The sequence below is a fragment of the Paramisgurnus dabryanus genome, chromosome 8 (assembly GCF_030506205.2).
Source record: "Paramisgurnus dabryanus chromosome 8, PD_genome_1.1, whole genome shotgun sequence".
Taxonomy (NCBI): domain Eukaryota; kingdom Metazoa; phylum Chordata; class Actinopteri; order Cypriniformes; family Cobitidae; genus Paramisgurnus; species Paramisgurnus dabryanus.
The window spans coordinates 4,182,353-4,194,351 of NC_133344.1; positions in this window are offsets into that span (position 1 = coordinate 4,182,353).

An 11,999-nucleotide genomic window follows, 5' to 3' on the forward strand; every position below is an offset into this window, starting at 1 on the left:
CATCCCATAGCAATTACACTCTGAGTCACGAGTCAAACGGTCCAACCCCCGTGTCTCTAAGATGTTCTGATGCGGAGATATAAGGCTTTGTTTACTCTGTTGCTAGGGTACTGTATTTGGTTGCTAGGGAAAAAATTGGCATCCCATAGTGATTACACTCTGAGTCACGAGTCAAACGGTCCAACCCCCGTGTCTCTACGATGTTCGGATGCGGAGATATAAGGCTTTGTTTACTCTGTTGCTAGGGTCCTGCATTTGGTTGCTAGGGAAAAAATGGCATCCACTAGTGATTACGCTCCGAGTCACGAGTCAAACGGTCCAAACCCCGTGTCTCTACGATGTTCTGATGCGGAGATATAAGGCTTTGTGTATTCGGTTGCTAGGGTAGTGTATTTGGTTGCTAGGGAGAAAATTGGCATCCCATAATGATCATACTCCAAGCCACAAGTAAAACGGGCCAACCCCCGTGTCTCTACGTTGTTCTGATGCGGAGATATAAGGCTTTGTTTACTCTGTTGCTAGGGTACTGTATTTGGTTGCTAGGGAAAATATTGGCATCCCATAATGATTACACTCCGAGTCACGAGTCAAACGGTCCAACCCCCGTGTCTCTACGATGTTCTGATGCGGAGATATAAGGCTTTGTTTACTCTGTTGCTAGGGTACTGTATTTGGTTGCTAGGGAAAAAATTGGCATCCCATAATGATTACACTCCGAGTCACAAGTCAAACGGTCCAACCCCCGTGTCTCTACGATGTTCTGATGCGGAGATATAAGGCTTTGTTTACTCTGTTGCTAGGGTACTGTATTTGGTTGCTAGGGAAAAAAATTGGCATCCCATAATGATTACACTCCGAGTCACAAGTCAAACGGTCCAACCCCAATGTCTCTACGATGTTCTGATACGGAGATATAAGGCTTTGTTTACTCTGTTGCTAGGGTACTGTATTTGGTTGCTAGGGAAAAAATTGGCATCCCATAATGATTACACTCTGAGTCACGAGTCAAACGGTCCAACCCCTGTGTCTCTACGATGTTCTGATGCGGAGATATAAGGCTTTGTTTACTCTGTTGCTAGGGTACTGTATTTGGTTGCTAGGGAAAAAAATGGCATCCCATAATGATTACAATCTGAGTCACGAGTCAAACGGTCCAACCCCCGTGTCTCTAAGATGTTCTGATGCGGAGATATAAGGCTTTGTTTACTCTGTTGCTAGGGTACTGTATTTGGTTGCTAGGGAAAAAATGGGCATCCCATAATGATTACACTCCGAGTCACGAGTCAAACGGTCCAACCCCCGTGTCTCTACGATGTTCTGATGCGGAGATATAAGGCTTTGTTTACTCTGTTGCTAGGGTACTGTATTTGGTTGCTAGGGAAAAAATTGGCATCCCATAATGATTACAATCTGAGTCACGAGTCAAACGGTCCAACCCCCGTGTCTCTACGATGTTCTGATGCGGAGATATAAGGCTTTGTTTACTCTGTTGCTAGGGTACTGTATTTGGTTGCTAGGGAAAAAATGGGCATCCCATAATGATTACACTCCGAGTCACGAGTCAAACGGTCCAACCCCCGTGTCTCTACGATGTTCTGATGCTGAGATATAAGGCTTTGTTTACTCTGTTGCTAGGGTACTGTATTTGGTTGCTAGGGAAAAAATTGGCATCCCATAATGATTACAATCTGAGTCACGAGTCAAACGGTCCAACCCCCGTGTCTCTACGATGTTCTGATGCGGAGATATAAGGCTTTGTTTACTCTGTTGCTAGGGTACTGTATTTGGTTGCTAGGGAAAAAATGGGCATCCCATAATGATTACACTCCGAGTCACGAGTCAAACGGTCCAACCCCCGTGTCTCTACGATGTTCTGATGCTGAGATATAAGGCTTTGTTTACTCTGTTGCTAGGGTACTGTATTTGGTTGCTAGGGGAAAAAATGGCATTCCATATTGATTACACTCTGAGTCACGAGTCAAACGGTCCAACCCCCGTGTCTCTACGATGTTCTGGTGCGGAGATATAAGGCTTTGTTTACTCTGTTGCTAGGGTACTGTATTTGGTTGCTAGGGGCGTGGCTTAAAAGCTTTGGGAATATCCTGATAGACTGATTGGATGTCTGAGGAAAATGAGCCCACCCCCTTGTCTTTACGACATTGTAAAGCAAAGATATCCCATCTGGAACTTTTTTATTCCCTTATATGGGCATGTTTCCTGCCCCATTACAAGTCAATGGGAAAATTCGGGTGCCTTCTACATCCCAGGGGTACAACTTACACCCCATTGTGATCCATGTTCTTACAGAGTCTACCACCGTCTTCAAATAATGTAACCCACATGTTTCTACAAAATCCTCGCTCGTACCTATGACCCGTCAAAGTTTTTGCAATGTTAAGTCTATGGGATTTTCCCCCATTGACTTTTCATTGGGGCACTTTTGGGCGCCTCTTACACCCCAGGGGTACAACTTACACCCCATTGTGATGTATGTTCTTACAGAGTCTACCACCCTCTTCAAATGTTGTAACCCACATGTTTCTACAAAATCCTCGAGCGGAGCTATGACTCGTCAAAGTTGGGCGCAATGTTAAGTCAATGGGATTTTTCGGGTGGTTTTTCGCCCCCCTTTCGGAAATCCTGCACCCGATTGCTTATAAAAGTCATAGCACACCTCTCCTCAATAAGTCGGTCGATTTGAGCCCTCTTTCATGGGTCTACGACAAACCGTGCGGGACGAGTTAGGTGCCGAAAAAACGTGCAGATGTAAGAATAAAATATAACTAGATAGGTACATTTCCTGAAGAAAATGTGAAGTGGTGCTTGCCGTGGCAAAATTCGGGGGACAAAATATTCTAAGAGTGATTTTACACGCAGTCACAAGTAAAATGATCCAACCCCGTGTCTCTACAATGTTCTGATGCAGAGATATAAGGCTTTGTTTACTCTGTTGCTAGGGTACTGTATTTGGTTGCTAGGGAAAAAATTGGCATCCCATAATGATTACACTCCGAGTCACGAGTCAAACGGTCCAACCCCCGTGTCTCTACGATGTTCTGATGCGGAGATATAAGGCTTTGTTTACTCTGTTGCTAGGGTACTGTATTTGGTTGCTAGGGAAAAAATTGGCATCCCATAATGATTACACTCTGAGTCACTAGTCAAACGGTCCAACCCCCGTGTCTCTACGATGTTCTGATGCGGAGATATAAGGCTTTTTTACTCTGTTGCTAGGGTACTGTATTTGGTTGCTAGGGAAAAAATTGGCATCCCATAATGATTACACTCTGAGTCACGAGTCAAACGGTCCAACCTCCGTGTCTCTACGATGTTCTGATGCGGAGATATAAGGCTTTGTTTACTCTGTTGCTAGGGTACTGTATTTGGTTGCTAGGGGCGTGGCTTGGGAGTGGCCAATGATGTGCCCAATTGTTACACCCCTAGTCACAAGTAAAACGGTCCAACCCCCTTGTCTCTACGATGTTCTGATGCCGAGATATAACTGTTTGAATTTTATGTTGCTAGGGTGCTCAAAAGTGGTTGCTAGGGGCGTGGCTTAGTAAGTCTTTAAGGATCCCGAGAGACTGATTGGATGCCTGAGTAAAATGAGCCCACCCCCATGTCTCTATGACACTGTGCTGCAAAGATATCCATCTGGGCATTTTATAATGGCAGTCTATGGGAGATGTTGCTAGGGTGCCCAAAATGGTTGCTAGGGGCGTGGCTTAATAGCTCTGGGACTCTCCTGAGAGACTGATTGGATGCCTGAGTAAAATAAGCCCACCCCCTTGATTCTACGACACTGTAATTCGAAGATATCCCATCAGGAAAATTCTTATTCCCTTATATGGGCATGTTCCCTGACCAATTATAAGTCAATGGGGCACTTTTGGGCGCCTCCTACACCCCAGGGGTACAACTTACACCCCATTGTGATCCATGTTCTTACAGAGCCTACCACCCTCTTCAAATGTTGTAACCCACAAGTTTCTACCAAATCCTCGAGCTGAGCTATGACCCGTCAAAGTTGGGCGCAATGTTAAGTCAATGGGATTTTTCGGGTGGTTTTTCGTCCCCCTTTCGAAAATCCTGCACCCGATCCCTTATAAAAGTCATAGCACACCTCTCCTCAATAAACCGGTCATTTTGAGCCATCTTTCATGGGTCTATGACAAACCGTGCGGGACGAGTTACGCGCCGAAAAAAGTGTCCAGAATAAGAATAATAAGAATAAGTATGAGGAATAGTAATAGTGATGCCTTGCATAAATGCAAGCACCACTAATAATAATTTTTGGAATAGTAATAGTGATGCCTTGCATAAATGCAAGCACCACTAATAATAATAATAATAATAATAAGCTTAGATCGAAGAACAGTATGTTGGCTTTGTCAAGCCAACATAATAAGCAATAAAAGTGAAAAAAAAATGTATTAGGCCATGTCTCAAAACTTTATATGACAAAAATATATTTAAAAGAAATGTTATTCAAAGATGCACACATTATTCCATATTACTCCCGTTTATGAGCATGTTTGTCTCTGGCCTTGCTCTGTTATGTAATAGATCGACAGGTGCGCATCTCCGTCTTTCAAACAGATATCATTTTCTAATTACTCACTTATTAAAATTAGCCATGATTTTATCATTGTGAAAATGTTTTTTTTTTCAGATTAAATACGATTTGTATTTCTGCAATTTTACTACAAATACCATGGTTATGGTATATTGTGGAGTTGGAGACCATAGTAAATTTGTGTCTACTGTTGTTTTACAACAAATAAAAACTAAAAGACTATGTTAGTATAATTAAACAATGGTGAATGGGGCTCACAAAACGCACGCTGTTTCACACATACTCTGTATGCGAAATAAGCCAAGTTAGCGCTGAGGTACCTGTGCATCCTGGTCAGTCTCCTCGGAGCGGGTGTTTTCGGCGGCGGCTGGACTGATGGTCACCATGGGTTGCGGTCGCGTCTGACCCCAAAACATGCTTATATTTCTCAAAAAAATCAAACTAAAGTTAGTTATTTTTCACGAGGCTTTAAGTAGCCTAATTTGTTAAGTTAGCCTAATGTTAGGAAGGCTAATATCTTGCACTTTCTTCTGGCTTGAATAATTTTGAGATCAGATCTATAGTATTATGTTTTTTGTTTAATTTAATGTTAAACATGAATCTTTTTTTTGGAACTAATGAGGTCTCTGTTTAAGAACGTTGGCTCGCAGCTGAAGGTTCCGCTGCTTTAGAGCACCGCATGCACGCACATATATGTTTGAAACATAGAGGCTGTTTACACTTGGCATTAACATGCGTTTTCGTCAATCGGATCACAAGTGGACGACGTTAATGCCAGGTGTAAATGGTGTTCAAAACAATTTGAGCTCGTACACTTTCGACCACTTTCAACCACATCCAGAGGTTGTCGAAACCACTTTCGATCGGATCGCCTTTGGAGTTGCGGAATGTATATGTGGTTGAATGTGTTCGAACAGCCACTCGTGACCGCCTTTTCTCCGCCCATTTATCTAATCTGAGGTGTTAAACACAAGTTTTACATCTTTTTTCGACTTCTGGCATGAACATACGGTGAACAGCGCTATTTTTAGCCTTTCATTGATACAACTAAAGCGGCTGATCTCCGTAGTTTCGCTTTGAAAGCGTGTGAAAGTGCGCAATCCTATTTCATCAATTGCGCTGAAAATTCAGAGAAAGCTCTTATGTACACACGTACAAAACTCTGTGCGGCATGTTTACTTGCTAAACAAGCAGTGGACTCCGACATAATATTAGTTTGCTTCCATAAACTCATAACTACTCCCGCTCGCTTTAAAATACAGGAGAGAGACTCGCCCACCGTCTCACAGACCACCCCCTCACAGTATTCAGGACAGAAGTGGTCGAAAGTGGATAAAAGAGACGGATTTAAATGCCAGGTGTAAACGTAATGTGTCTCTCTTGTCCACTTGTGATCCGATCGATGAAAACACATCTTAATACCAAGTGTAAACAACTGTCTGCCACAAGTTGATCTTGTAATAAAGGTCTCATCGAGGAAAAACAAGCTGTATATTTGTATTCATTGCATTTTTGAATTATAAAAGTTAAATAATAAATTTTATTATAAAAATATTAATGATTAATCGATAGTCGATCGTTAATTCTCCCGACAATCGACAAAGAAAACTTAATCGAATGCTCATCCCTAATACCTACAAAACAACGTTTCCCGTCACTTATCAGTTTAACCTCATATGTTTTAAAACGGGACTATTTGGACATATAAACATGAACATATTTCGTTTTATGAGAACAGAAGCAGATAAACGAACAAGAAAACATTTTATGCATCCATGCAGAGGTGGAGAGTAACGAATTACATTTACTCACGTTACTGTAATTGAGTAGGTTTTTTTTTTGTGTACTTTTACTTAAGTATGTTTTGTTTAAAGTATTGTACTTCACTACATTTTAAATCATATTCGTTACTGAGTAAAAAAGCAAGGTGATAAAGAAGTGCCACGGATGATTGATTGATGGGCGGGGGAACGTGCAAAAAGAACCATAGAGAGGGATGAGACAGGCGTGGGCTAATGCAGACCCTCAATTCAATTCTTATTAAAAAAAAACCTAGCTATTGACGCGAAGCGATTGTTTAATTCAGGTAGGATTCATGCTCTTGAGTACGGAATTGCCGACCGGGTTTTTACCGCTAATCTGCACGACGTGTTTGTCATACATGCGCCTTATGTTACTTACTTACTTATTCATTCATTTAGCTGACGCTTTTATCCAAAGCGACTTACAATTGTTATATATGTCAGAGGTCGCACGTCTCTGGAGCAACTAGGAGTTAAGTGTCTTGCTCAGGGACACAATGGTGTGTCACAGTGGATTCAAACCCGGGTCTCTCACACCAAAGGCGTGTGTCTTATCCACTGCGCCACCACCACCCTCATCTTCCGAGATCTAGCAGCTTCTCGTCAAGTCAAACACAACTTAAGAACGTCCTCGAGAATGCGCAGATCATTAGACATTGCAGAGAGAGAGAGAGAGATTGAAAGACATCAGGTACACAGGTCTGAAGCTAGAATACAATAAACGTGTAAAGGATAAAAGTATATAGCCATGGCACTCATCTCATTATATGTTCATTTAAACTAGGTATATAGTTTAATAAAATAATGTATGTTACCAGCAATACATTAATTACAAGCTTACTATAGTGATTGTATTTACAAGCTGCTCACCTCATATTATTTTTGCTTCAAAAGTGCATAACTCAAATCATTAAAGAGCCACACAGATCCAAAATCGAAACTTACCTTTATTGCAGTGTGTCATGTAGCTGCTGTCCATCAATGTAAACAACGTGTAAAGTAGTTGAACCAAAAAGTGCACGATTAATAAAGTTATTTGTTTCTAAAGTAGGGAGTCGACTCTAAATCGCTGAAACAAGTCGTTATAGGGAGTGAGTCTTCTTCCTGATATTATCCACGTCACACGAACTTATCCATGTCACATGAGATACTAATCTCCGCCTACAGCCTTGCAGAGGTGTGTAGTAACGAATTACATTTACTTCGTCACATTTACTTGAGTAAATTTTTCGGGTAACTAGTACTTTTAGAGTAAATTTAGCGATGGGTACTTTTCACTCTTACTCAAGTATATTTCTAGTGAAAAAACTGTACTTTTACTTCGCTACATTTGGCGGCGTTACTGCGCTACTTTCAAATGGTAATAATTAATGAATATATATATATATTATTTTATTATTATTATTTTTTTTTATATTTTTTTTTTACTTTATAGGGCGTGCTCGAAAGTTTTGCGAGACAGGCTGCTACGTCACCCTTTAGCGCGCGACCGCGCGGTCACGCGTAGATGACAGGAGAAGCAGTTGAGGTCGCATGTGCGTTGTGCGAGATATCGGAGGCAGATTACGCGTGGCTTCAAGTTCGGTCTATGTTTTCACTCCAAGATGTTAAAAAGAATAGTTTCATAATGCGATGCATGCTTTGTTAAACGAGCTGACATCTCAGCGTACAAGAATTCAAGATCCAACCTGAAGTAAGTGTCACAGTATTGTCTATTTGAACACTATTAATGGTCATTTCACACACTGTCCGAGTTCTTTTGCCATATGCACTCTTGTGCAAGCGATGAGAAAACCTAGTGTAAGTTAAACCATACAAACAGCACGTTCACATCTGCATATTTCCATATCTTTTTTTTCCCACAACTAAAACAAACTGAACAGCATACTGTAAGGACGTCTTGCATTTATACACAAATCCGGATACCTCACTAGTGTGTAGAAAATACATAAATAAAAACGGGATTGTATTTTATTTAAATCCTTCCTAAAGAATGAATGAATAAAAATAAAAGAATAAAGTTTGATTTTAAAGAAACATGTATTATATATTATAATAAATGTAGAGTTGATTTGCACAAACAGATAAGTTCCATATGAAATTCTAAAATGATAATTTTTATTAAGCTCCTGTTTATGTTCAGTAATTGCACTTTAATGGCAATGAAAATCACCTATTCATATAAAAACATGATCACAAACAGACACACACGTTGTTTTTTGTTTACTGTTTGCATGTTTAAAGGCAGATGCTGACATGTTTGTGTTGTGAACATGAAAATAAATACAGAGTTAACCGTCAGAAAACATCTATGTGTGTGTGCTTGAGATTTTTTCTCAAATGACACATTATGCGATGTTAATGTACCCATTGCAGGACTGAGATAGGCTGCTTTACTTGTATATAAGCAGAACAATGAGACTTTTAAGGAGAGGTTTGTGAAAACTCTCCAAGTAGTCTGAAATTCAGTGCTTTTGCGCTACTTCTTTATCAGATTGGAAGTAACGAGTAACTAACTACTTGAGTAGTTTTTTCATCTAATACTTTTTTACTCTTACTCAAGTAAATAATTAGATTTGATACTTTTACTTTTACTGGAGTACATTTTTGTATAAGTACTTGTACTTTTACTTGAGTACAGATTTTGGGTACTCTACCCACCTCTGCAGCCTTGCCCGGGAGAAACGAAAACTATGACCCGCCCACAGCTAGTTTGTGTGTGAGTGTAAACATCAGCTCACGCTGTGTTTTCAGCTTGTGTTGTTTTCACTACCAAAGGAGACTTTTTCAAGGAGGGATATACTAAACGTGTCTGGCTGTGAAGAATCAGTGGTTAAAATTAATTTTTAACGGAGGGATTTAGACGTTTGACAATGAAAGTGGTTCAGTACCCACTTTATTTGGAACAACATGCGTCTCCTAACCACAACCTGTAAGTATGATTATAGCTACATACTTGCTTAAAAGAGTGTAAAATGTCTATATTCGTTTTTATTGCTTGGATTAATGATGATTTATATACTGTCAGAGTCACGATAGCAAGCGGTTTTGCTATGACCCGGTTAGTTTACATAAATGCTTAAATGAGTGTAAAATTGTTAGTTTCAATCGTCGTTTGTATTGTTTAGATTAATGATGAATGATGTTGTGTGTTTAAATTGTTAATTTACTGTCAGAGAGTCACGTTAGCAAACGGCTAACGCATGCTCATTTACGGTTTTGTAATGACCCGGTTAGTTTACATAAATGCTTAAATGAGTGTAAAATGTTAGTTTCAATCGTCGTTGTTATTGCTTGGATTAATGATGAATGATGTGTATTGATGTTGATAATGTCTTCTCAGTAAATCATGTTAGCACGAGGTCAATACATGTTGCACTGTTCTTGGTCTGTGCCACCGATCTGTGGTCTGTGAGACTGATCTGTGATCTGTGCAAAGACACTGTGTCAGTTCACCAATCAGAGCAGAGTAGGCTACTGAAAAGTGGGGTTTAGGCAGACTGAGTCGTTGAACGGCTTCACACGAATCGTTTGGGGATCTCTGAGAAATGGGGTAATTTTAAATTTATATTTTGAGAAAACAGGGCTCCAGACTAACTTTTTTCACTAGGAGCACAGTGGCCCCCAACTGAAAGTTTTAGTGGCGCAACCAGAAAATTTAGGGGCACACACCGTAAATCAACATGCTAACCAAATATTCACATTTCTACTAATTTCCACTGTATTACTAATACGTATTTTAATGATAGATGCAGAAAGTACAATGTGCTGTTTCAAATTCAGTGTCACATTTTATTGTGCACTTTTGGAAAAAAAGGTCAAATTTACTGGTTGCACATGTGCGACTGGATGTAAAATTCAGTGGCACACTCTCAAATTTTAGGGGCAAAATGCCACCATTTGGGGGCAGTCTGGAGCCCTGGAAAATTACAGTGTTTTTTGACCTTGCATGCATTTAAACCTGTTGTCCGGGACTTATAAATAGTGATAGGATGCTTGAAATTGTCATCTTACTGGCTCTTTAAATAATCCATAAAGTTTCTTAGTTATAAAAAAGCTTTTTATTTTATTAACTTTTTGTTATTGCACTTTAATTGTAAAGTTGTTCCTACAAAAAAAACAACTAGTTTGAGATTTATATTTCCTTGTCCTTTTTTAACTATACTAGAATCCACCACCACTCCCCGCTGTAAAAAAGTAACTTTTACTCTGACTAGAATTAAAATGACTTACTTTTTACTTTTACTTGAGTAGATTTTTAGACCAGCAACTTTACTTTTACTTAAGTAGAATATTTTATTACTCTTTCCACCTCTGCATTCATGTGTATTAAAATTTAATTTGTGTCCATTCATAGAGAAAGAGAAACGTTTTCTATCTGTACACATTTCCTTACAAGTACAATTTTGCCTGTATTATTGGTGTCCCCTTCAAAAACTGTTTTTGAAAAATGTTATGTTTATTGTCCCCCCCAACAAATTTTCGCCCCTGGGCGCGGAGTAATACCATACCTCACAGCACATCTAATGGCGCTTTTCCATTGCATAGTACCCCATGGTTTAGTTTAGTTTGGGTTGGGTCAGCTCACCTCACTTTGGGATGGTTAGCTTTTCCATCGAGTTTAGTATCACTTCGGAATGGGAGGGATTATAGGCGTGTCGTTATATTTACGCTGCCTACTGCTGTGACATCATACACGTGAGAGCGTTGTTGTACATTCCCATACATTCATTTATTTCTCAGTCTGCCACAAAATTTAAAGTGGCCACCACAAATAGATGTTTGCACATCGCGTTTATAACTACCTCTGTCTCACATGACAGTTTCTGTTCAAACACCCGACCCGTGGCGTCAGTCGACGGCGCTCCGTTGAACCTAATTTAAGTTGCATTTAACTCTTTCCCCGCCATTGACGAGATTTCTCGTCAATTAAGAGAAAACGCTTCCCCGCCAATGACGAGATATTCCGTCTTTCCGCAATACCGCTATTATCCACCAGGTGGCGCCCTTCCGCAACTTTTTAAAACCGGAAGTATTTCCCTATGCCAAGCTGCTGCATGTCCGTGTCTGTTTTAAAGATCGCTCTGAATGGATGTCTATGAAAAGTCCGTCATAAAAATGGAATTATTTCTGCTTTTTGCTCAAAATATGGTGTTTTTGCAAAAACCTACCCATATTCAAAAGCTGATTGCAAAAGAACCACTAAAGGTAGGATGAAACGTTTTTTTTTGTTTGAAAGCAGAGGGTCTGTTCTTTCATTTGGTATATTGTATGTTTATATATTTAAAGAAGAACATTTTCTGGAAGGCATTAAACTTTGGTGAAAATCATGAAAAACGCTGGCGCTGGCTGGCAACTTTTTTTAAAAACGCTGGCGGTGAAAGAGTTAAGCATATATAATGCGGACGTGCTCGTCGCGAATGTGCCGCCACAAACTGCAAGTCTGGAAAAAACTGTTATGGTGTCCCGGATTCTCAACCTGCGGATGTTTTTCATCGCTAAAAGGGTGTTTGGAAACTTATTGCAGAACACAGATAACAACATGTTTGCTTGAGACAGCGCAAGCTAGCAGTAAGCTAAAGCTAATATTTACATTATAGCGATGACGTGACGATTCTCTC